Below are 24,825 nucleotides of genomic sequence, written 5' to 3' on the forward strand. Positions count from 1 at the left end.
AAGAAATCAGAGCAGTGCTAGCTTCCGGGAGAAGGTGGATTTCGTGGGAAAGGGCACAGGAAAACTTTCTGGGTGACGGGAAAGTTCTATGGGTTTTTGATAAACTTGAAAGACTAGTTTACTTAAAAATCTGTGCATTTCACTGATGTAAATTACACCAAAAAGGGGAGACGGAAACAGTTAAGAACTGAATGCTTTTGGAGGCTCTTAAAGACCCAATACATCTCTATCATTCTTTGTGACAACAGGAGCTTGGACAATGGATCTGGCCTTGCTGTTTCAAGTAAAATTGACCATATTAATTCATGTTCATGGTTATTCCCAGCTGGACTAGATCTCTGAAGTAGAGACCAGTCTTAACATTATGATGTTCCCAGGATCTGGTGTGAGGATGGGCCTTCACAGGTACAGAGGAAATATTTTTTGAATAAATGAATGACTCTTTGTATATTTATACATATGTAAATATACACATATATTATTTAGTATAATATAAAATATATATAATATATATTATTATTTAGCATGAAATGTAGTTGACTTAAAGTATTATATTAGTTTCAAGTGTACAACATAATTTGGCATTTTTATAGATTATGCTCCATATAAAGTTATTATAAAATATTGGCTGTATTCCCTGTGCTATTTATTTTATACTGTATTCCCTGTATCTTATTTTATCTGTAGTCATCTATACTTGATGCTGAAGCTCTAATACTTTGGCTGCCTAATGTGAAGAAATGACTCATTAGAAAAGACTGATGCTGGGAAGGATTGAAGGCCAAAGGAGAACAGGGCGTCAGAGGGCGAGATGGTTAGATAGCATCACCGACTCAATGGACATGAATTTGGGCAAACTCCAGGAGATAGTGAAGGACAGGGAAGCCTGGCATGCTGCAGTCCATGGTGTCGCAAAGAGTTGGACATGACTTAGTGGCTGAACAACAACAACGACAAATCTATACCTCCTAATCTGCTTCCCTTGTTTTCCCTACATCTCTCCCCACTGCTGCTGCTGCTGCTAAGTCGCTTCAGTCGTGTCTGACTCTGTGCGACCCCAAAGACGGCAGCCCACCAGGCTCCCCCGTCCCTGGGATTCTCCAGGCAAGAACACTGGAGTGGGCTGCCATTTCCTTCCCCATCTCTCCCCACTAGTAACCACTAATTTGTTCTCTGTATTTATGTCTGTTTCTTTTTGGTTATAGTCATTTGTTTATTTTTTAGATTCTGCATGTAAGTGAAAACATACAGTATTTGTCTTTCTCTGTCCTTCCAGATCCATCCAGGTAGGGAATGACACAATTTCTTTCTTTTTAGTGGCTGCTACTACTACTACTAAGTCGCTTCAGTCGTGTCCGACTCTGTGTGACCCCATAGATGGCAGCCCGCCAGGCTTCCCTGTCCCTGGGATTCTCCAGGCAAGAACACTGGAGTGGGTTGCATTTCCTTCTCCAACGCATGAAAGTGAAAAGTGAAAGGGAAGTCGCTCAGTCGTGTCTGACTCTTCGAGACCCCATGGACTGTAGCCTACCAGGCTGAGAGATAATAAAAAAGTGACTGTTAATGGAATTACTTGACAGGAATAAGAAGTTCTTGTACTCCTGGGTGATCCATGGGTCCTACCACTGGACGGGAAAGTGGGTCGTTGTGTTTTCACAGAAGGGGTCAAGTTTCCTTCCTTCTTCCCTCCCTTCTTTTCTTCCTTCTTTCTTCCTCCCCTCCCCCATTTTTTTCTTTCCTTCCTCCCATTTCTCCTTCTTTTCTTCACTAACCCTCTGCTGTACCTCAAGGGAATATCCATTCATTTCGGTCCCTTTGATTCACTAAGTTCTTAAGGTACAGTGCTTATGGGCTTTCAAGGGATCCATGAAAGTAGCTCAGATCTGAATAAGTAAAGAAAATTGCAAAGTATAAGAATGAGTGTTTAATTAAATGTACATAAAGCATATCATTATGGAAACTAGTTTAATCCAAGTCAACTCCTATAGTTATAGAAAAATTCTACTCAGTGTAGGATATGGATTTATTTGAATGTGGTTTCATGATGTTGGATGGGGGAGTCTCCAAAAGTCAGGGGGTTTGGGGGCCCCCAAGACTCTCAAGTAACTGTAAAATCGATGTATACTTGATATTGTGGAAAACAAATTCATTTGCCAAAACATACAAGAAAGTGGCAGAAGACACAGGAAGAAAAGAAGAATCGATATAAAAGGTTATGAGGAATAACTTCAAATTCATTTTTTTTTATCAAAAAACTTTGCAGGTAATATAAACATGCATGGTAGGCAGAAGAATGACCCTCTAAAGAGGTCCATGTCCTAAGCCTTAGAACTTGTGGATATGTTACTTTTCAGGACAAAAGGGAATTTGCAAATGTGATTAAGGTTAATAACCTTGAGATGGGGAGATTATCCCCCAATATCCAAGTGGGCCCAAGGTAATCACATAATCCTTAAAATTGGAGAACATCTTTTGACTATGGTCAGGGACAGATGTGATGGGGAGGAATGGTCAGAGAGAGGCAACATCGCTGGCTTTGAAGATGGAAACAAGGGCCATGATTTAAAATACATGATTAAGGATACTAAGAATACACGGGGCTTCCAGAAGCTGGAACAACGAGGAAAATGGATTCTCCCCTTGAGTCCATAAAGAAGAGCACAGCCCCATAGACATGCTGACTACAGCCCATTGTCAGACTTCTAACCCCCACAACTACCATAAATACATTGTTTAGGCTACGAAGTGCACAGTAATTGATCACGCCAGTCAGGTATGCAATCAACGCACACGGCATGCAGCATGTACTGAGTGTTTTCTATGTGCCAAGCACTGTGTTATACACTTTGCACGTCTGAGCTTTCTCAATTTTCCTAACAACTCTGTGAAGTGGGTACTGTTATCACTCTCCTTTTATTTCACTTATTTTCTTCCTTTTCTTATTTTTGGCTGTGCTGCACAGCACGTGGGATCTTAGTTCCCTGACTAGGGATAGAACCCACAGGGATTCCAGTCTTAACCACTGGATCATCAGGGAGGTCCCCACCTTTCTTTCATTTTTTTAAATTTAAAATTTTTATTTTTACTTTATTTTACTTTACAATACTGTATTGGTTTTGCCATACATTGACATGAATTTGCCATGGCCCACCCTCCTTTTAAGTCTTAGAAAAGGTAAGGAGATTGTCCAAGGTCGCAGACCTTATGAAGGACAGGGGTGGGGTTTGTATCCAGTTGTGTTTGTTTCTGGGCTTCCAGGTGGTGCTAGTGGTAGGAACATACCTACCAACGCAGGAGACATGGGAGACACAGATTCGATCCCTGGGTCAGGAAGCTCCCCTGGAGGAGGGCACGGCAATGCTTCCCAGTATTCTTGCCTGGAGAATCCCATGGGCAGAGGAGCCTGGTGGGCTACAGTCCATAGCGAAGCAGAGTCAGACACAATGAAGTGACTTTGCATGCACGCACGTGTTTGTTTCTATGCTAAACAGTAGAGTCACAGAGTAAAAGCTCTTTGTAAGTTTTTGGCCTTCAATCCAGGATGATGAGGTCAAGTTTACCTTTGCAGAACCTACGAGAAAAGGTGATCACAAGGCACAGCAATGTGACAGCTCTTCAGGATGACATGTTTTAGTAGGGGCAGAACCATCTCCATTCTCAAAAATTGTCTACAGGACCATATGCGTTAGACCACGAAGGAGCATCACTTTTCACATAAACAATTAGAGAACTAATCACAATCTATTTTTATCTGTCCATTAAGGTAGATATAATTAAGGTAACATGTTGTTAAACTAGTCTGAGGATGCGCTTTAGTGTCATAATGATGACTTTTATTTCTCGGAGAGTTTCTAATTTGTCTTGGCTGCATCTTGGGCCATCTCCTGTTCTCTCTTGCGCTCAGTGCTCCATCAGAGCATCTTCAGCCCCCCTGTTCTGCATCCCGTCCACTTTCCTAGTAACTTTCTAGTCATCATTTAGTTGTTCTCTTACATTCACCTTCTCAGGGAGGCCGCCCTGATGCCCCGCACTGGAGAAATCCTCTGGAATGCATTCCAAAAGTGTCCTGGTCCTTCCTTTTATCTATCTCATCACCCTCATCACCTCTATCACCTATTTCATCTACACACATTTATCACCTCTTTCCCCTGCGCTTTAAGCCTCATGAAGGCAGAACCTCACATCTGTTTCCATTTCCCACTGGGTCCCCAGGGCCCAGGACGATGATTGGCAACTGGTAACATTCATTAGGGGCTTTCCTGGTGGCTCAATAGTAAAGATTCTGCCTGCTAATTTAGGAGACTCAACTTAGATCCCTGGGTCTGTAAGATTCCCTGGAGGAGGCAATGGCAACCCACTCTAGTATTCTTGCCTGGGAAATCCCATGGACAGAGGAGCCTGGTGGGCTACAGTCCACTGGGTCTCAAAGAGTCAGACACAGTTTAGTGACTAAAATAATAACATTCATCCAAAAATCTGCAAGCAATAAATGCTGGAGAGGGTGTGGAGAGAAGGGAACCCTCCTACACTGTTGGTGGGAATGCAAACTAGTACAGCCACTATGGAGAACAGTGTGGAGATTCCTTAAAAAATTGCAAATAGAACTGCCTTATGACCCAGCAATCCCACTGCTGACATACACACTGAGGAAACCAGAATTGAAAGAGACACATGTACCCCAATGTTCATCGCAGCACTGTTTATAATAGCCAGGACATGGAAACAACCTAGATGTCCATCAGCAGATGAATGGATAAGAAAGCTGTGGTACATATACACAATGGAGTATTACTCAGCCGTTAAAAAGAATACATTTGAATCAGTTCTGATGAGATGGATGAAACTGGAGCCGATTATACAGAGTGAAGTAAGCCAGAAAGAAAAACACCAATACAGTATACTAACACATATATATGGAATTTAGAAAGATGGCAATGATGACCCTGTATGCAGGACAGCAAAAAAGAGAGATGTGTATAGCGGTCTTTTGGACTCAGAGGGAGAGGGAGAGGGTGAGATGATTTGGGAGAATGGCACTGAAACATGTATAATATCATATAAGAATCGAATTGCCAGCCTATGTCCGATGCAGGATACGGCATGCTTGGGGCTGGTACACGGGGATGACCCAGAGAGATGTTGTGGGGAGGGGGGTGGGAGGGGGGTTCATGTGTGGGAACGCATGTACACCCGTGGTGGATTCATGTCAATGTATGGCAAAACCAATACAGAATTGTAAAGTAAAATAAATAAATAAAAATAATAAAAAATTAAAAAAATAATAACATTCAATAAATATCCGTGGGCTGATTCCTGATAGATTTGAATTGGTCTTTGCTTCTTAGTGGACACTACTGGTGTCTACTTGGACTTTAACCGGGTGCGATTTTTGTCCCATCCTCCCTTCCACTTTCACAACATGTGTACTTTCCACTTCACATACTTTCCACATCATGTGTACTTTCTACATCACACACTTTCTACTTCACGTGTACTTTTACACAAGGAGTCTCCTACACGTGTGAGCATGTGAACACACACACATGTGCACACAGGATGAGCAATGTCTTTTCAAATCTCCTTTGCACCTTTAGGCTGGAGCCCCTGGGCCCGGTTAGCAGGCCCGGCTTCTGAATCGGTCTAGAGAGGGAAGGGAGAGGGGGCATGATGCTTTTGAGTCAGGCATTGCTCTCTGGGACCATCTACCCTCTTGGGAGGCCCTGGGGATTACCCGTGCATCAGTCCAGACCCTCTGGGAGGTCTCGTTTCCCCTGAAACTCACGTCCTGGGACTCCCTTTCTGCTATTCTTGTTCCCATGTGGGCTGTGCTCAGACTGCGGGGCCAGTGGCTGAAGCCATGCTTTCTTCCCTCCCTCCCTTCCCCGCCATGGGGAGTTTCAGTAGGGGAGTCCCTCCTTCCCAGGGTCCCCAGGAGACTACCTGGCATTTCACAACTGCTGCCCAGACTCACACAGCTGAGGGCATGAGGCCAGGTCACGGTCCCAAAGGGGCCTGACCCTTAGACCCTGCCCTCTGCAGCAACCTTGGGATGGTCACTGCGTAACTGGCAGTGAAGTCCCTGCCACGGAGCTGAAGCCCTTTGGCCGCGTGGAAACTTTCGAAAACAGACCGAGCCCATGACGATGTCCGCTTCTGTCCCTGGTTCCCAGCCTGCTCAGCTCCACCCTCCCCCGTTCATGCCCTGCATTGGCCTTTGCCCTGAGCCTTGCTCCCTCCCAGTGTCCCTGGCCTGCTCCACCTACTGCCCAGACCAATGAGAGCCCAGAAAAAGAGAGTCTGATGGGGCTGGGGGTGGGAATGCCTTTGTCTGGAGGCAGAATTGCAGCCACCCTACAGGGCTCCCGGGCAGTGTTTCCTGAACTCCACTGGGGAGGCCCGTGTCTCCCAGCTGACCTCCCCGCCTGCCTCCCTAGCCCACCTCCATCAGCCTGCACCTCCTGCAGCCTGTTCCTGCTTCAACACCTCACAGCCGGATGACCTCCCTGCTCACCCTCTCCCCATCCTTCACCGAGACATGCAGAGAGTGCTGGTTAAGACTTTGGGAGTCCCCAGACTTGGGTTCAGTACCTGGCTGCTTGACCTTGGACCTATGACTTCACCCCTTTGGTCCTCTGTTTCATCATCTGTGACATGGATTTGATATTCCCTTTCTCACAGGGTTGTCATAAGTGTGACCCCAAGGGATGCACCCATTTAACACACATTTTTGGATCACCTGCTATGTGACAGGCACTGAGCTGTGTGCTAGGGTCACAGGGTGATCAAGACAGAGTCTGTAGGAGGGAGCCTGCAGTCTGAAGGTGGAGATGGAAAACTCTTGCACACATTCACAGAGATAGGCTAACAAACAAACAGAGCCATGGATTCCAGCGCACACTGGATGATGATAAGAAGCCGAAGGACAGGAAACATTGACAGAAGGCAACACTGAGAGCATCCTGGGGGTAAGGGGGTGGGAGAAGAGGTGTTTCAGGGAGTGGTACTAACCAGGCCTGGAGGATGGAAAGGGGTCCACGGCTGGAGAAGAGGGTCAGATAGAGGGACATCCTGCATGATAAGGCTCAGAAAGCAAGAAGCCATCTAGTGGGTTTGTAGATCCCAATGGGACTCTTTGTGGCTTGGGTATAGAGAACCAGAGTTAGGTAGAGACAAGTGAGCATAACACAAAATATCCTGGATCCTGTAGGCCTTTGGATTGGCACTGTCAGCATCACCTGGGGACTTGTTAGAAATGCATGTTCTTGGGCCCCAGTGCAGGTGGACTAAGCCAGAAACTGTAGGAGTAGCAATGGCACCCCACTCCAGTACTCTTGCCTGGAAAATCCCATGGACGGAGGAGCCTGGTAGGTTGCAGTCCAGGGGGTCACAAAAAGTCGGACACGACTGAGCGACTTCACTTTCACTGTTCACTTTCATGTATTGGAGAAGGAAATGGCAACCTACTCCAGTGTTCTTGCCTGGAGAATCCCAGGGATGGGGGAGCCTGGTGGGCTGCCGTCTATGGGGTCACAGAGAGACGGACACAACTGAAGCGACTTAGCAGCAGCAGCAGCAGCAGAGTCGTACAGGGGATCCAAGTTTGACAGTTTCTGCTAAACTAAAGGAGGGAGTTTGGACATTTCCCTCCAGCATGGGAGAATACTATTAGAGAGTTTTTGTTTTTTTTTTTTAATGGTGAGGTCTATTTATTAACTTTTTAAAAAACGTTTATTTGGCTGTGCCACATCTTAACTGTGGCGTGCCAGCTCATTGATGTTCATTGTAGCACGCGGGATCTTTATTTGTGGCATGTGAGATCTAGTACCCTGACTGGGGATCAAACCCGGACCCCCTGCCTTGGGAATGCAAAGTCTGAGCCACTGGGCCATCAGGGAAATCCTAAGAGAAGTTTTTTTTTTTTTTCCCCCCTGGAGAGTTTTAATCAGGGGAGAGGGATGGCTAAATTGGGCTGATAGTATCGCCTAATGGCTAGAGTTCACACCATCCCACCTTTCCAAGCTCCTGCTTTGCTGTTTCCTCTTCCACTTTGAAGGCTGCTGCCCACTCAATGTCCCCACCTAGGGCCTCTATTTGCGAGGATTGTACCCCGTAGTAGTAGTGGTAATCACTCAATTGTGTCTCTTTGTGACTCCGTGGACTGTAGCCCTCCAGGCTTCTCTGTCCATGAAACTCTCCAGGCAAGAATACTGGAGTGGAGAGCCATTCCTTTCTCCAGGGGATCTTCCTGACTCAGGGATCGAACCTCAGTTCCCGACTGTAGGCGGGTTCTTTACCATCTAAGCAGGCCACCTGATTTTGCAAAGACCTATATTTGAGCAACTTCTCTGTGGGAAGACCCAGGAAATTAAACCCAACAGACCATCTCTTGGGTCTGAGAGCTGATCTTATAGGAAATGAGCTACGCTCTCCAGGGCTCATGCGACCAAGAGGTGAGAGTCCAACCTGGGCTCAGGTATCTCCTATGGAAGTTATCCAGTGGGTGTAGCCTGTGGAGTGTCCATCCCTGTCTAACTCCTGAGTTAAGTCAGTGATGACCAGGCTTGCCACTTAGTCAGAACTGTGCGTCCAGCCCCTAAGGTTAGCAATAGGGCAGGTCCTTCTTATCGGTGGAGGCGGTGCTGTCGTGTCTGACCCTGCGACCCCATGGACCGTAGCCCACCAGGCTCCGCTGTCCAGGAGATTTGCCAGGCAAGAATACCGGAGTGGGTGGCCATTTCCTCTTCCAAGGGATATTCCTAACCCAGGGATTGAACCCAGGTCTCCTGCATTGGCAGGTGGATTCTTTACCACTGTACCATCTGGGAGGCCCAGGTCGTTCCTATTGGATGGATGCAAAACCATCAGCTCCTTGTAAGCCTCAGAATTCAACTGACCTTGGTTTGTGACCCGAGGAAGGGTGTCGAGTCCATTTCCCTGCAGGTCATCTGGGCTGGGAAAGGGATGAATAACATCCTTCAGTTTCTCCTTCTCCGAGCATTTAAAAAGCAGTAATAAATAGATGAGAGCCTGGGAGGTGTGACTGATTTGTTTTATGAATCACAGAAGAGGCTGTAACTCATGGGAGATTAGGGTTGAAGTAAGTTGTACGGCACTTGCATTACACACGGAGATTAATGGCTTATCGCGTGAGGCCCCACTGTTAACCAGCTCACCCACAGGGAATTTACTGGGGGTTGGGGGGGCACACAGAGTGACTTTTTAATTCTCAAACAAATGCTTCAGGCTTCTGTGCAGCCTGGATTCTCACCTACAAGTGCCTGCCTGATCAGAGCCATGAGGGCTCAGGAATTGGAAAGCAACTTAGTTCATATAGGGAGAAGAAACCAAATATTCTTTTTTTTTTTTTGAAACCAAATATTCTTAAGGATGCTCAACATCCATTTCCTTCCTGCCCTCTTTCTTCCCTCAAGGCAATGAGCAGTAATTTCTTAGGAGGGCTAGGAGGGGATGCCTCTTTTCTTACTACTGTCAGCCAGCATCCACTCATTGTCCAGGTGCTATCTGAGGGTTTTATGGGATTCTCATTGAAATTTCATGGCAATCGCATGAGACTGGCATGGTTGAATCCATTTTACAGCAGAGAAACACAGGCTAGGGGCTTCCTGAACTGGAGGGAGGATGGGTTGGTATGCCATGAACCTGGGCTGGGATCCTGCATGCATGGTTTTTTCACGAGTTTTCTTATTGTCTTGGAACTTCAATTGCTTCATCTATAACACAGACAATGTCAGTCCTTCGCAGAGGTGTTCTAGGGTTACATGATCACAGTGCCTGGTACTTAGGAGGTGCTCATCCAGAAGTCAGTCCACGAGATTACTGGGGACAAGAAAGGGATAGCAGAGGGAAAATCCATCACGTGCTTCTGAGACAAGACCTAGCATTCTGTGGGTGCCTCTGGAACCATATCTTGGAGGGTCAAAGTGGTATTCAACAGGGTTGGCCTGATGGTTGAACAGATCCAGGCCAGAGAAGAGTGAGGTTAGGCTCTACACTTGTGAACTATGCAAAGCTTCGGGCTGAGAGTACCCAATGATGTATGTTGCAGAATGGCTGGAAGAATTCAGGAGCTTCACATGGTTGGAGTCATTTGTGTTGCTGATGGGCTCCCAGTGGGGTCACAGGAAGCCCTTGACATTCCTTGCCTCAATCGGTTTGACCATCTTCACGTCTCAGTGTCTGTCTCTGGTCCCCTGACCAGCATGCCTCCTGCAAGATGGGATTAGAACCTAGGATCCATCTGCCATCACAAAGAGTCCAAGATGTTGGCTTGCATCCTGTTGACTTAGGTGGAACTCTATACTTCTATCCATCTGCTTCCCAGTCTTTATACCCACAGAGAAGAAGAACTTGTTGGATATTTTTGGATGTCCAGCTTCCCACCAGGGTCTCCATTAGAAATCAGGTGGAACCAGCCTGGGTTAATACCCATGAGTTTGGTTTATTGATTCCTGATACTAAAGACAGAGAACTTTCGTAAAAGGTTGCTGAACAGGACAAATTAAGAGACTCTCCCCCTTTCATACACTGGGAATCATAACACTGTACTTCATGGCTACTATAATCAGGCCACACTCTTTACATTTTCAATGTGTGATAATTCTCCCACTAAATGCATCCACGTCTCTGTTCACAGCATGTTCCCTACCTTTCTTGCTTTATTTCTGCCTAGCACTTAAAACTTTCTATTTTATAATATGCATACATGCTCAGCCATGTCAGTCATGTCCAACTCTTTGCAACCTTAGGGACTGTAGCCTGCCAGGCTCCTCTGTACATGGGATTCTCCAGGCAAGAATACTGGAGTGGGTTGCCATGCCCTCCTCCAGGAGCTTGGCCCGACCCAGGGATCAACCCTGCATCTCCTGTGTCTCCTATTTTACAACATACATTTTGTAAAGTAGGTTTTAAGTTTCTTCCTTTCTTTGCTGTGCTGCATAACATACAGAATCCTAGTTCCCCGTCCAGGAATAGAACCGGGGTCCCTGTAGTGGAAGTGCAGAGTCCTAACCACTGGACCACCAGGGAAGTCCCATACATTTAACTGTCCGCCTGTCTATCCATCCCCGCTAGCATGCAAACTCCACCAGGACAAGGATTTCTGTCTGATGCATTTCTTGCTATTTTCACTACCCTAGACAGTATCTGACACATAATAAATACAAGTGTTGACTTAAAAATGGTCACAACCTAAAAATTGAGAGTTATGTTTTATTTGATGGGAATTTTTTAGGACTTTTAGGCCAGGAGACAGCATCTTAAGTAGCCCCAAGAGAATTGTTCAGAGGAGGTGGAGGGGTGCTCACATTATATAGAAGTTTGCAACAAAGGGCAAGTAGTCTAAACATCAAAAGTATTTTTGTGAATTACAGAAAACAAGCTATATCAAGGTAAGGAATTTAGCTCTTTTCGATGTATGAAAAGATGCAAGAGTCTGGGCTCACTGAAATCATTCCCTTCTTATGCATCTCAGCAATCTGGGGCCAGTATCCTGCATCTTCCCTCAGAGCTCACCCACAGGGAGCAGCTGCTGGACTGCAGATATTGTTCTTCCTGGGTGCTCTTGGGGCTCAGAAATTTACATTTGGAGGGCCGGCATCACAGATGACTGTGACATCCTTGTTTACTGATACGGCAGGAAATACTCCATTTCCCAAGAGGAATTGATTGCGTGAAGAAATACTCATGAGCGTTCAGATATCCAGGTCTCCCAGATGGCTGTCCTCCACCCCTGGGCCCTGCTGGGACCTTGCCTGGCTCGCAGACCTGATCCCTCAGCAGCTCACTGTGTTAGGGTCTCGTTGGCTCCTAACCTGGACATGAAAATTTCATCCCTGGATTTGGTCTTGGCCCCTAGCCCAGGCTTTCCAGGAAATCCAAACCCAGCTGTTTTCAGTCTTGACTTCCCTTCTTCTGACTCGTCTCTGAAACGCTGTGAGACTCTCGCTCTTCTGAGTGGTAGATGCATGAATGGCCATGCATGTACTGGGATGCGTGGCCTCCATGGCATGGCATGGCAGATGCAGGTGCTGGGCCTGTGGTCACTGCCAGTCCTATGACCTGATGGCAGAGACTCAGTGGAGAGTCTGCCAACAAGCATTCCATACACAGAACTTGGCACTATACTGCTTGGGTTCAAGATCTATCTCTGCCACATATTAACTCTTTGGACCATCTTTCTGCACCTCTTTTTCATCAGTAAACCCATTTCAGTTCAGTTCAGTTCAGTTCAGTCACTCAGTCGTGTCCAACTCTCTGCGACCCCATGAATCGCAGCACGCCAGGCCTCCCTGTCCATCACCAACTCCCAGAGTTCACTCAGACTTGCGTCCATCGAGTCCGTGATGCCATCCAGCCGTCTCATCCTCGGTCGTTCCCTTCTCCTCCTGCCCTCAATCCCTCTCAGCATCAGAGTCTTTCCCAATGAGTCAACTCTTCTCATGAGGTGGCCAAAGTATTGGAGTTTCAGCTTTAGCATCATTCCTTCCAGAGAAATCCCAGGGTTGATCTTCAGAATGGACTGGTTGGATCTCCTTGCAGTCCAAGGGACTCTCAAGAGTCTTCTCCAACACCACAGTTCAAAAGCATCAATTCTTCGGCGCTCAGCCTTCTTCACAGTCCAACTCTCACATCCATACATGACTACTGGAAAAACCATAGCCTTGACTAGATGGACCTTAGTCGGCACAGTAATGTCTCTGCTTTTGAATATACTATCTAGGTTGATCATAGCTTTCCTTCCAAGAAGTAAGCGTCTTTTAGTTTCATAGCTGCAGTCACCATCTGCAGTGATTTTGGAGCCCCTCCAAAAAAGTCTGACACTGTTTCCACTGTTTCCCCATGAAGTGATGGGACTGGATGCCGTGATCTTTGTTTTCTGAATGTTGAGCTTTAAGCCAACTTTTTCACTCTCCTCTTTCATTTTCATCAAGAGGCTTTTTAGCTCCTCTTCACTTTCTGCCATAAGGGTGGTGTCATCTGCATATCTGAGGTTATTGATATTTCTCCCGGCAATCTTGATTCCAGCTTGTGTTTCTTCCAGTCCAGCGTTTCTCATGATGTACTCTGCATATACATTAAATAAGCAGGGTGACAATATACAGCCTTGACGTACTCCTTTTCCTATTTGGAACCAGTCTGTTGTTCCATGTCCAGTTCTAACTGTTGCTTCCTGACCTGCATACAGATTTCTCAAGAGGCAGGTCAGGTGGTCTGGTATTCCCATCTCTCTCAGAATTTTCCACAGTTTATTGTGATCCACACAGTGAAAGGCTTTGGCATAGTCAATAAAGCAGAAACAGACGTTTTTTTGGAATTCTCTTGCTTTTTCGATGATCCAGCAGATGTTGGCAATTTGATCTCTGGTTCCTCTGCCTTTTTTAAAACCAGCTTGAACATCAGGAAGTTCACGGTTCACATATTGTTGAAGCCTGGCTTGGAGAATTTTGAGCATTACTTTACTAGCGTGTGAGATGAGTGCAATTGTGCAGTAGTCTAAGCATTCTTGGCATTGCCTTTCTTTGGGATTGGAATGAAAACTGACCTTTTCTAGTCCTGTGGCCACTGCTGAGTTTTCCAAAGTTGCTGGCATATTGAGTGCAGCACTTTGACAGCATCATCTTTCAGGATTTGAAATAGCTCCACTGGAATTCCATCACCTCCACTAGCTTTGTTCATAGTGATGCTTTCTAAGGCCCACTTGACTTCACATTCCAGGATGTCTGGCTCTAGATGAGTGATCACACCATCGTGATTACCCATTTACTGATATTTAATTGGAGGTTTTAATGATGTTTAGTTGGAGGCTTTAGCGAGATAAAGTTTGAAAAGCAAAACTAACTTTGCATACAGTAAGTGCTCAATAAACATTAGATATTATTATTATTTTGGGTGTCAGGCTCTGGAGGCAGGAGGGGACAGAGGAGTATTAGATGAGGGTAGGGCATATCTACTAAAATCTGTGGGTAAATCAAGGGTATTAATAAAGCAGTTTAACATCTACAAAGGACTCACCATGTGTTGGTACTATATGAAGAGCTTTATATAAACTTTGCCTCCTCTAGCTGTCAACCAGCCTCCTGCCCTGGCACTGTTATTACCTCTCGCAGATGCTGAGCAGAACTCTGAGAGGTGATATGTGGGTGACTGGCATAGTTAATGTGGTACCAAGGCCCAAGCTCTCAGATACTGCTGTCCTTCCACCTGAATACCCCATGGACACATGCATGTTCAGAACCTTGGTCATTTCTGTAATTAATTATCCTGTGCTCCTTGTATTTTTTAAAATAATGGAAAAAAGTAAGAAAACAAAAACCAAATACATAGAATCCAAAATGCAGACACAGTGTGACTCTGCTTTAAAAGATTTAAAAAAATACCATTTCTCCAGCAAAATAATGACATTTGACCTCATATCTCTTTGAGCCATAGGAATATCAAAGGCTTCTGGGTGATTTAATTCTCTAGAGAAGTGATGGAGCTTGGATCCATGGCATGGAACTTGCTGGGATTCTATCTCTGTCCCTTATGAGCTGTGTGAAATTTTTTAAAAAATAGTTTATTTATTTATTTAACTGAGTCAGGTCTTAGTTGCAGTACGTGGGCTCTTCACTGTGGCCCATGGACACTCTAGTTGTGGCACGTGGGCTCCAGAGTGCTCCAGCTCAGTAGCTGAGGTGCTCAGTAGTTGCTTAGTGGCACTGCAGCATGTGGGATCTTAGTTCTTTAATCAGCAATTGAACCTGCATCCTCTGAAGTGCAAGGATGATCCTGGGTAAGCCAAGACTTTTGGAGTATACACTGTCAGGCACCAATTTTATTTCCCCAGATCCCTCTACTGTTTTTGTACGCACCAGCCAATCAAGGGCTTGTGCCCTCTGGCTGCAGGAACTCCCTCTCTCAGCTCATGTCCATGAAGAGCTGGAGCTGATTTGTTTGTGTGCATGCTAAGTCAATTCAGTCGGGTCCAACTCTCTGTGACCCCATGGACTGTAGCCCGCCAGGCTCCTCTGTCCATAAGATTCTCCAGACAAGAATATTGGAGTGGGTTGCTATGTCCTTCTCCAGGGGGATCTTCCCAACCCAGGGATTGAACCCGGGTCTCCTGCATTGCAGGCAGATTCTTTACTGTCTGAGCCACCAGGAAGGCCCATAGGATATATAGCAGGGTCTTATATTGCTATTGCAATTTTTCTATAAGCTTGAAATTGCATCAGAATAAAAGGAACCTTTGTCTCAGAGTGGGCTTCCAGGGAACTCAACCTCAGATACCTTCTGAGCCTGTTTCCTCAATCCCTCAAAAGAGATCAGGGTCTTTACCCACCTAGGCTATTGCCAGGATTTAGAGCAGCAGGCATCTGAGATAAGCCTAGGACAGGGATCAGAGCCTGTATTTCCCCTCCCTGTCCATTAACCACACATCCTGGAATGCAGGGCTCGGGAGGCCCTCAGAGAATTCCCAACACATACTGCAGGGACCTCAAAGAGATCCACTGTTATTCTCAGCGCTCTGTGTCCACACTTACTCTGCTTGGCGTGTCTCTTTGCAGAACCCTTCCTGGTCCGCAGCTGTGGTCAGTGATTTTTGTAGATTAAAAGAAACTCCAGGGGGGCAGACATTTTTCCTGGGGAGATCAAAGAGCTAGTCTAACATAAAAGAAACTGTATAAAACTATATATGTTAGGAACAAAAAAAAAACCCCAAAACCCAACCCAGGAGCACACTATTCATATGTCAGAGTCGATAAGCCCAAACTGCAGCGATCTGCTCTGTAGAGTTGCCAACTGAGGCAGGAATGCTGCCTTGTCCAGAAAAGGTAGCCGCATAAAAGGGAGATTTTTATAGACTTTGGCACAAGGATGGGGCAGGAACCGTATGTCCAAGGCTTTGTGAGGAATCTCTAGGACTGATGTGGTTTCTTTTACCCTTACTTTTAATCAGTTACCATCTAAGTCAGGCTTTAACTGGGGACATAGAACTAGTTGGAAATATGCATTAATATTTATTGTGAGGCGTTGACTGTTTAGATGGTGGGAGCTGGCTTGGCAAGCCCAAAATCCATAGGGCAGGCCGGAACTCTTGAGTGTGAGCTATAGCTTCTGTTCACAAGAATTTCTTCTTCAGGGAAGCAGTTCAGTACAGTTCAGTTACTCAGTCTTGTCCGACTCTTTGCGACCCCATGAATCGCAGCACGCCAGGCCTCCCTGTCCATCACCAACTCCCAGAGTTTATCTAAACTCATGTCCATTGAGGGGGTGATGCCATCCAACCATCTCATCCTCTGTCCCCTTCTCCTCCTGCCCTCAATCTTTCCCAACATCAGGGTCTTTTCCAATGAGTCAGCTCTTCACATCAGGTGGCCAAAGTATTGGAGTTTCAGCTTCAACATCAGTCCTTCCAATGAACACCCAGGACTGGTCTCCTTTAGAATGGACTGGTTTTGATCTCCTTGTAGTCCAAGGGACTCTCAAGAGTCTTCTCCAACACCACAGTTGAAAAGCATCAATTCTTTGGCACTCAGATTTCTCTATAGTCCAACACTCACAGCCATACATGACCACTGGAAAAACCATAGCCTTGACTAGACGGGCATTTGTTGGCAAAGTAATGTCTCTGCTTTTTAACATGCTCTCTAGGTTGGTCATAACTTTCTTTCCAAGGAGGAAGCATCTTTTAATTTCATAGCTTCTGTCCACAAGCATAATTTCTCTTCAGGGAAGCAGCAGCTCTGCTTTTGAAGTCTTTCAGTTGATTGAATCAGGGCCACTCAATTATACAGGAAAATCTCCTTAAAGGAAACTGCTTATGGACTTTAATCACATCTACAAAATACCTTCCCAGCACTCCTAGATTAGTGTGTGACTGAATGACTTGGAGGACAGTAGCCTAGCCAAGTGGACGTTAAAACTGACCACCACAGTCACCAAAATCAGATCTTCAGTATCATTCCCACCTCTCTCTCTCTCCATCCTTGTTTACAAGCCCCAAGGTCAATGGCTCCTCTCTGGTTTGCTGGCACCTAAGCCCATGGTGTGGAGAAGGCAATGGCAACCCACTCCAGTACTCCTGCCTGGGAAATCCCATGGATGGAGGAGTCTGGTGGGCTGCAGTCCATGAGGTCTCAAAGAGTCGGACACGACTGAGCGACTTCACTTTCACTTTTCACTCTCGGGCATTGGAGAAGGAAATGGCAACCCACTCCAGTGTTCTTGCCTGGAGAATCCCAGGGACGACAGAGCCTGGTGGACTGCTGTTTCTGGGGTCACACAGAGTCAGACATGACTGAAGTGACTTAGCAGCAAGCCCATGGTCTCCAATCTATTCCAAGGTGATGTATTCCAGGTCAGAAGCCACTTGGTTTTTCCCATCAATTATGGGATAAATACTCAAATCCTACGCTGGGCAGTTACCGTCCTTCATTTTGTACCAAAGCCCTAAACTGCATCGACTTGCTCACTTCTCCTTCTGCACAAAATGACAAGAGCTGACACGTCTTGGACACCTGCCAGTTCCCAGGTACTGTATCTGGTACTTTGCCATACACGGCCTAATTTGATTAATCAGAACAATTGTATTTTGCAGATGGGGAAACTGAGACATAGAGAGATTAGAGGAATCCTTGGGTCACCATGGTGGAAACTAGCTTAATGTATAATCCCACAAAGTCTGACTCCATGGTCTATGGCTTTGGGGCATTACATTATTGCTGCCTTTTTGAAGGTTCTCTTCGCATTTACCCAGGGATCTTCCACTTAGGCTTCAAAGCCTACCTCAAAAGTTTCCTCCTTTCTGAAGGCTTTCGGATTTCATGGAGTCTGCTAGTTCTGGGTTCTCTGTATTTTTCACGCTCCTTTCCTATGATGACCTGCTAATGTAGCTTCAGTTCCCTCCCACCTGAGATGAGCCCCTCATCTGCTTCCCAAGGCCCAGCTCAGGGTCTCACCCCATTATTGACACCAATGGTTGCTTGTCAAGCAGTATTTTTCACAGAGCTAGAACAAATAATTTCACGATTTGTATGGAAATACAAAAAACCTCGAATAGCCAAAGCAATCTTGAGAAAGAAGAATGGAACTGGAGGAATCAACCTGCCTGACTTCAGGCTCTACTACAAAGCCACAGTCATCAAGACAGTATGGTACTGGCACAAAGACAGAAATATAGATCAATGGAACAAAATAGAAAGCCCAGAGATAAATCCACACACCTATGGACACCTTATCTTCGACAGAGGAGGCAAAAATATACAATGGATTAAAGACAATCTCTTTAACAAGTGGTGCTGGGAAAACTGGTCAACCACTTGTAAAAAAATGAAACTGGAACACTTTCTAATACCATACACAAAAATAAACTCAAAGTGGATTAAAGATCTAAATGTAAGACCAGAAACTATAAAACTCCTAGAGGAGAACATAGGCAAAACACTCTCAGACATAAATCACAGCAGAATCCTCTATGATCCACCTCCAGAATACAGGAAATAAAAGCAAACATAAACAAATGGGATCTAATTAAAATTAAAAGCTTCTGCACAACAAAGGAAACTATAAGCAAGATGAAAAGACAGCCTTTGGAATGGGAGAAAACAATAGCAAATGAAGCAACCGACAAACAACTAATCTCAAAAATATATAAGCAACTTATGCAGCTCAATTCCAGAAAAATAAATGACCCAATCAAAAAATGGGCCAAAGAACTAAATAGACATTTCTCCAAAGAAGACATACGGATGGCTAACAAACACATGAAAAGATGCTCAACATCACTCATTATCAGAGAAATGCAAATCAAGACCACAATGAGGTACCATTTCACACCAGTCAGAATGGCTGCAATCCAAAAGTCTACAAGCAATAAATGCTGGAGAGGGTGTGGAGAAAAGGGAACCCTCTCACACTGTCAGTGGGAATGTAAACTAGTACAGCCACTATGGAGAACAGTGTGGAGATTCCTTAAAAAACTATAAATAGAACTGCCTTATGACCCAGCAATCCCACTGTTGGGCATACACACGGAGGAAACCAGAATTGAAAGAGACACGTGTACCCCAATGTTCATCGCAGCACTGTTTATAATAGCCAGGACATGGAAGCAACCTAGATGTCCATCAGCAGACGAATGGATAAGAAAGCTGTGGTACATATACACAATGGAGTATTACTCAGCCATTAAAAAGAATACATTTTAATCAGTTCTAATGAGGTGGATGAAATTGGAGCTGATTATACAGAGTGAAGTAAGCCAGAAAGAAAAACACCAATACAGTATACTAACACATATATATGGAATTTAGAAAGACGGTAATGATAACCCTGTATGTGAGACAGCAAAAGAGACATAGATGTAAAGAACAGACTTTTGGACTTTGTGGGAGAGGGAGAGGGTGGGATGATTTGGGAGAATGGCATTGAAACATGTATACTATCATGTAAGAAACGAATCACTAGTCTAGGTTCGATACAGGATACAGGATGCTTGGGGCTGGTGCACTGGGATGACCCAGAGAGATGATATGAGGAGGGTGATGGGAGGGCAGTTCAGGGTTGGGAACTCATGTACACCTGTGGTGGATTCATGTCAATGTATGGCAAAACCAATACAGTATTGTAAAGTAAAAAAAAAAAAAGAATTGCCTTCTTTGGAGGCTTACTGTCCCTCTCAAGGCCCAGCTAATGGCTGGCAAGACTGGCAGCGTTTAAGTACCCTGCTCTTCTATCTATACCAATGTATGCCTGCCATAAAATTAGGTGCTGAATTCTAATCCTCTCAATTGCCATTGCAGAGGAGTTATGGTGGCCAGCCTTCTCCATACATTGTAAACCAATGAACAAAAGTTTGGCTCCGAGTGTCTCCACTGTCCACTACATCTCAACTGTATTTCCTCAGTGTCTCCATGGCTCAACATTCCGGGAATTATTGGATGTCAACCCATTTAGTTGCCTCAGAGGTTGTGAGGGTCGAAGGGTCAGATGATGTGGTGCTTATATCTGAAGCTTTCTGGCCTCTCTAGGGTAATTGCAAGGACTCTAATTTGCATAAGATCTTGAGCTGCCTTCTGGTACCACTGGGCAAGACTCCAGTGCACCAGCATGAAGACTGTTGGATATGACTGTCAAATGCTGCTGTCAATCTCTTTAATTTGGATTTTTGTAGGTTAAATAAATTAATGGACTCATTCCGAGGTAGGTGAGCTTCCAGACATCCAGAAGGAGTGTTCAGGGCAGGTGAGATTGGGCTATCAGCCAATTTAGCCTCAGAAGGACCTGTGCCCAAGTCCCCAAGACCCCAGGGAGGATGCTGTATGACTCTGCCTTAAGAGGAGAATGCCTCTTGTTTGATGAGTTGCCCAAGTGTACCCTTGGTGGGAATGGGGTCCTCCCAACCCAGGGAGGATATCTTCATGGGGGGATAAACAGAAGTGCCCCCCTGCAAGGAGGAGGTGGATGATGCCAAAATGACTTGCCATGAAGGCCAGAATCTTGGTTAGCCTTTCACCCATGAAGATTGCTACTCGTGGGAAGATTTTAATGGTGGTATCCCAGACTCCAAGGAGGGAAAAGAGAAACTTAAGTCCCCCTAGTTTCCTTTATTCTGCTTTGTAGCCTCAGAATAAGTAGCTTGCTTCATCTCCACTGCAGTTATGACAGGTTTGCCTCAACTTGTAACATTTCCCTGCTTTCCTCCACCTGTCCCTGCACTCTCCCTCGGGAGCTGCATGCCATGGCTTCTCTGGACCAGGAATTTCCCAAGGGTGGGGACTGTCTCAGGCATCTGTGTCATCCTGATATCCAGCACAGGGTTTGGCACAAAACTGGTACCCAATAAAAATCTGATGAATGAAAATGAGGTATAGATCACAGACAAGGCAGAGTTGCCTCATCCTTATGGACAAGATGATTGGCTAAGATCTGCTGTAATTTCACTTATGTGCAAAGATACAGCTAAATGTCCTCAAGGCAGTGAAGAAATCTGGCACAATCTAGTTATTAATCTTGTGTTGGCAGTCATGATGATAATGAGTTTCTCCTCCCCCTGCCTAATATTCTGGCTTGGGTGTCTGAGATGGGTATTTTCCAACTCTTCCTTTTGCTCTGTACTCTAAGGATGTGGCCTTGAATTCCCAGAGCACTGGCTTGGAAGTCTGACTTAGTTAGATGGACTGGATAGTAGATTAATTGGGGGACTGTAAGAAAAATGTGAAACTTAGGATCAGAGAAACTAAGTCTCATCACAATTATGGCATTTACCATCTATGTAGTTTTGGGTTAAAAAAAATCCAAACCTCAGTTTCCACATCTGTAAAATGGGTATAGCCAAATCTATTCCATAGAATTACTCAGAGTATTAAGGAACTGTAGGACAGATCCTGAGATAAGGAGCTCAGGCTGATGGAGGAGATAGATAAGTAACCAAAAAATTGACCTATAAGAACCGTATCCTGGCAGAGGTCAGTCCAAGACCAACTGCGGGGTCCTTAATTATTAGTGCTCACCCTGGACCTTGGCCTGTGCAGGGCATAGAGGCCATGATGATTTACGTCCACACCTGCATAAATGGGATGTTCTTGGTTTCCTACAGCCCTTGACCTGAGTGGTTCCTGGCTTGGAGTCTACAGCTCTGTAAGCAGACAATGAGGAAACATCTCTTTGAATCTGAGGTCCTGCACATGTGTGAATTTAGCTTCTAATGCACAGCACTCACAGGATAAAGAAAATAATAGCTTTCAGGAGGCAGCAACTAAGCAGGTGCAGAGGGCACCAGTGTCTGAACACTCAGTGGAATCATGTACTTTGCTTCTAATAATCAAAGCCTGTCCCTCTACTAACCCACATGAAAAAGGGGTACATTCTGTGACCCTGTTCAAGTTGGAGGGTTCAGATGCTGAAAAGGGGGTCATGGCAGAGGCCAGGACTGGAAGTGGCTGGTTTGTCCTGCTAGATCTCCCTCCCCGCTTTTTGAAGGTGGTGAGCACCAAGAGCCTGCTGAGTGAGGTGTTAGGTGATCTAAACCAGGTCACCTGGCATCTTTCTATGTATCAATTTCCTCACTGCAGAGCATGGTACTGAGTTGTGTGCAGCAAAAGAAAAAAAAAAAGATGGTTGTAAAGTTCTTTGATTACACAAATCACTAAATAATAGCATTTAATTATTTATAACGTGTTTTGAGATCTCGGGTTGAAAGCTGTGGCGGCTGCAGCATGTTATTAACTGGTTGTCGGCAACCTTTGTTCAGGTAATAGACTTAATTACTACATTAATTGGATACGGTGGAGGAGAGGAGTGAAGGACCTCCGAGCTTCTCTCCACCCACTTCCCAGCTCTCCCTGGCCAGTCCAGTTGGGGGAGTGTGTCCACCTGTTCTGGATCCTTTTCCTTACCTGTGTTCCTTCCTTTCAGCGCACCCAGCCTACTGCTCCCCGGTGGTTATCATTCAGGAGTGCACTGTGAGCGAGCGTTTCCTGGGCTTCTAGGGGTTGATGAGGCTGCTCTCCTTTGTCCCTGTGTATCAATCACCTGCTCTAATTAGACTGTAAACAAACTCCCTCCCCACCCCGTCCCCGCCCGAAGCTTGTTGCAGGTCACGTGGCCAATATGTAAATCTAAGACCCTGGAGCAGTTTAATGGCCGTGGTGACCGCAGGTAGTAACTCAGGCTCTCCTATAAATGGAAAATAAAAACAACAACCCATTACGGATGATGGTAGGTCTGCCACCTGCACGGGGAGCATCATAAACTTGACCGATTGCTCCCGTGCATGGCTGAGGACAGGACTGTGGCGGCGGACGGGGGTGGGGGTGGGGGTGCTCTGCAGGTGGCAGGGGAGCAGATTTGTGACCTGCCATTTTCAGGTTGTCCCTTCTCTCTGCCCTGGTCCGCACAACTGCAGGCTCAGAACTCCACCTACCCTTCCCAGTGGATTTTTATCTGGCTCCATCTTTCGCCTGTGGGCGGGGCTAGCGTCTTCCGGCGAGTCTTCCTCCGCCCTCCTTCTGAAGAAGGTGTGCATGCCAAGGGGCTGATCTGGGCCACTGCGGTCCTGTTGCCCCATTTCCTTTGTGCGACCAGTTTTAGAAGGACAGCCTGACCGAGTGGAAATCTAAGTGCTCTGAACACGGCGATGTTTGTCTGTTTTAGTGACTGCTGTGTCCCCAGCATCTAGAGGCGTGTCTGGTGTGTGCTGTTGTTGTTGAGTCGCTAGGTCGCGTCCGACTGTGTGAGCCCATGGACTGCAGCACGGCCAGGCCTCCCTGTCCCTCACCTGTCTCCTGAAGTTCACTCAAGTTCATGATCATTGAATCGGTGAGGCTGTCCAACCGTCTCATCCTCTGCCGCCCTGGTGTGTAGTAGATGCTCAGTAACTTTTTGGAATGAAGCAATAAATGAAGGAATAAGTGAGATCTCTGGAATCGGGGGCTTGAAACTCTGAATCCCACCTCTGCTGATTTACTAGCTGTGGTAAAGTGGGAAAATTAGTTAAACTATCTGGACTTCAGTTTCCTCCACTTTAAAATGGAAATCAGCTGCCTATATTCCTGGCTTGTTGTAGAGATTAAAACAGGTGGCATGTCTAAACATGCATAGCCCTGTCTAGTACATGTGTTATTTCAGGACGACAAATGAAGACATTGAGGCTTCATGAGGTTAAGAGGTTTGCTAAAGTTTTCAAGAGGAGGGAAATGTAGGAGGGAGAAATCTGGTCTCCTGAGTCTTTCAGATTCAGATCTCTTCACTGTTCTAGGTGATGTCACAGATATCAGAAAGGATTTGGTGGTTTCTTTTTCCACCCCTGGGGCATTTTGGGGGTCCTCAGATCCTGTTCAGATATGAAGTCTGCTTTAGCATGTGTATATTGAGGTCTGTGATCAGTTGGTGGCTCAGTGGTAAAGAATCCGCCTGCCAGTGCAGGAAACACGGGCTTGATCCCTGGGTCAGGAAGATCCCCTGGAGAAGGAAATGGCTACCTATTCCAGCATTCTTGCCTGGGAAATCCCATGAACAGAGGAGCCTGGCAAGCTACAGTCCCTAGGGTCGCCAAGAGTTGGACACGACTTGCAGCTAAACAACAGCATGATCAGTTGGGCTGGACCTGGGGATAAGAGTGAATAAGACCTTTGTCCTCAAGGAGCTTACGGTGCTTATGCTGGAGAACATAAAGGCAGTGAAAATGGCAATGGGGTCTGGGCAAATCATAACGGAGTCATGCGAGAACCCTGTGGGAACTCATAGGTGGGAGGGTTGATCTCTGTTCAGGGGTTTCTGGGAAAGATTCACGAACAACAGAATGCAGAATGAGTCTTGAACAAGGAGAAGAAATGCTTCTCTAGTGGAAAAGGGAATGGAGTTGAGTTTTAGAGATAGAAAAAAAAAAGGGCATGATTTGAGAGTGTGAATATGCATGGAGTTTTCACAGACTGATGAATGGTTTGGAATAGGGCTAAATGGAAGAGGAGGAGGAGATCAGACTGGGCCACTTAATGGGTTTATAGGCTATTCTAGAGATATACTTTTTTATTAATGGCACTGGGGAGCCATAGAGGACTGTAAACATAGAGAATGAAATGGCCATATTTATGATTTGATATGATGACTACTGGGGCTAACCCGGTGCCTCAGCAGTAGAGAATCCAGCTGCAAGGCAGGAGCCGCGGGAGACGGAGGTTTGATCCCTGGGTTCAGAAGATCCATGGCAACCAACTCCCATATTCTTGCCTGGAGAATTCCTATGGACAGAGGAGCCTGGTGGACTATAGTCTATCGGGTTGCAAAGAGTTAAACATGACTGAAGCGACTTAGAACACACGCATG

The sequence above is a fragment of the Oryx dammah genome, unplaced genomic scaffold (assembly GCF_014754425.2).
Source record: "Oryx dammah isolate SB20612 unplaced genomic scaffold, SCBI_Odam_1.1 HiC_scaffold_10, whole genome shotgun sequence".
Taxonomy (NCBI): domain Eukaryota; kingdom Metazoa; phylum Chordata; class Mammalia; order Artiodactyla; family Bovidae; genus Oryx; species Oryx dammah.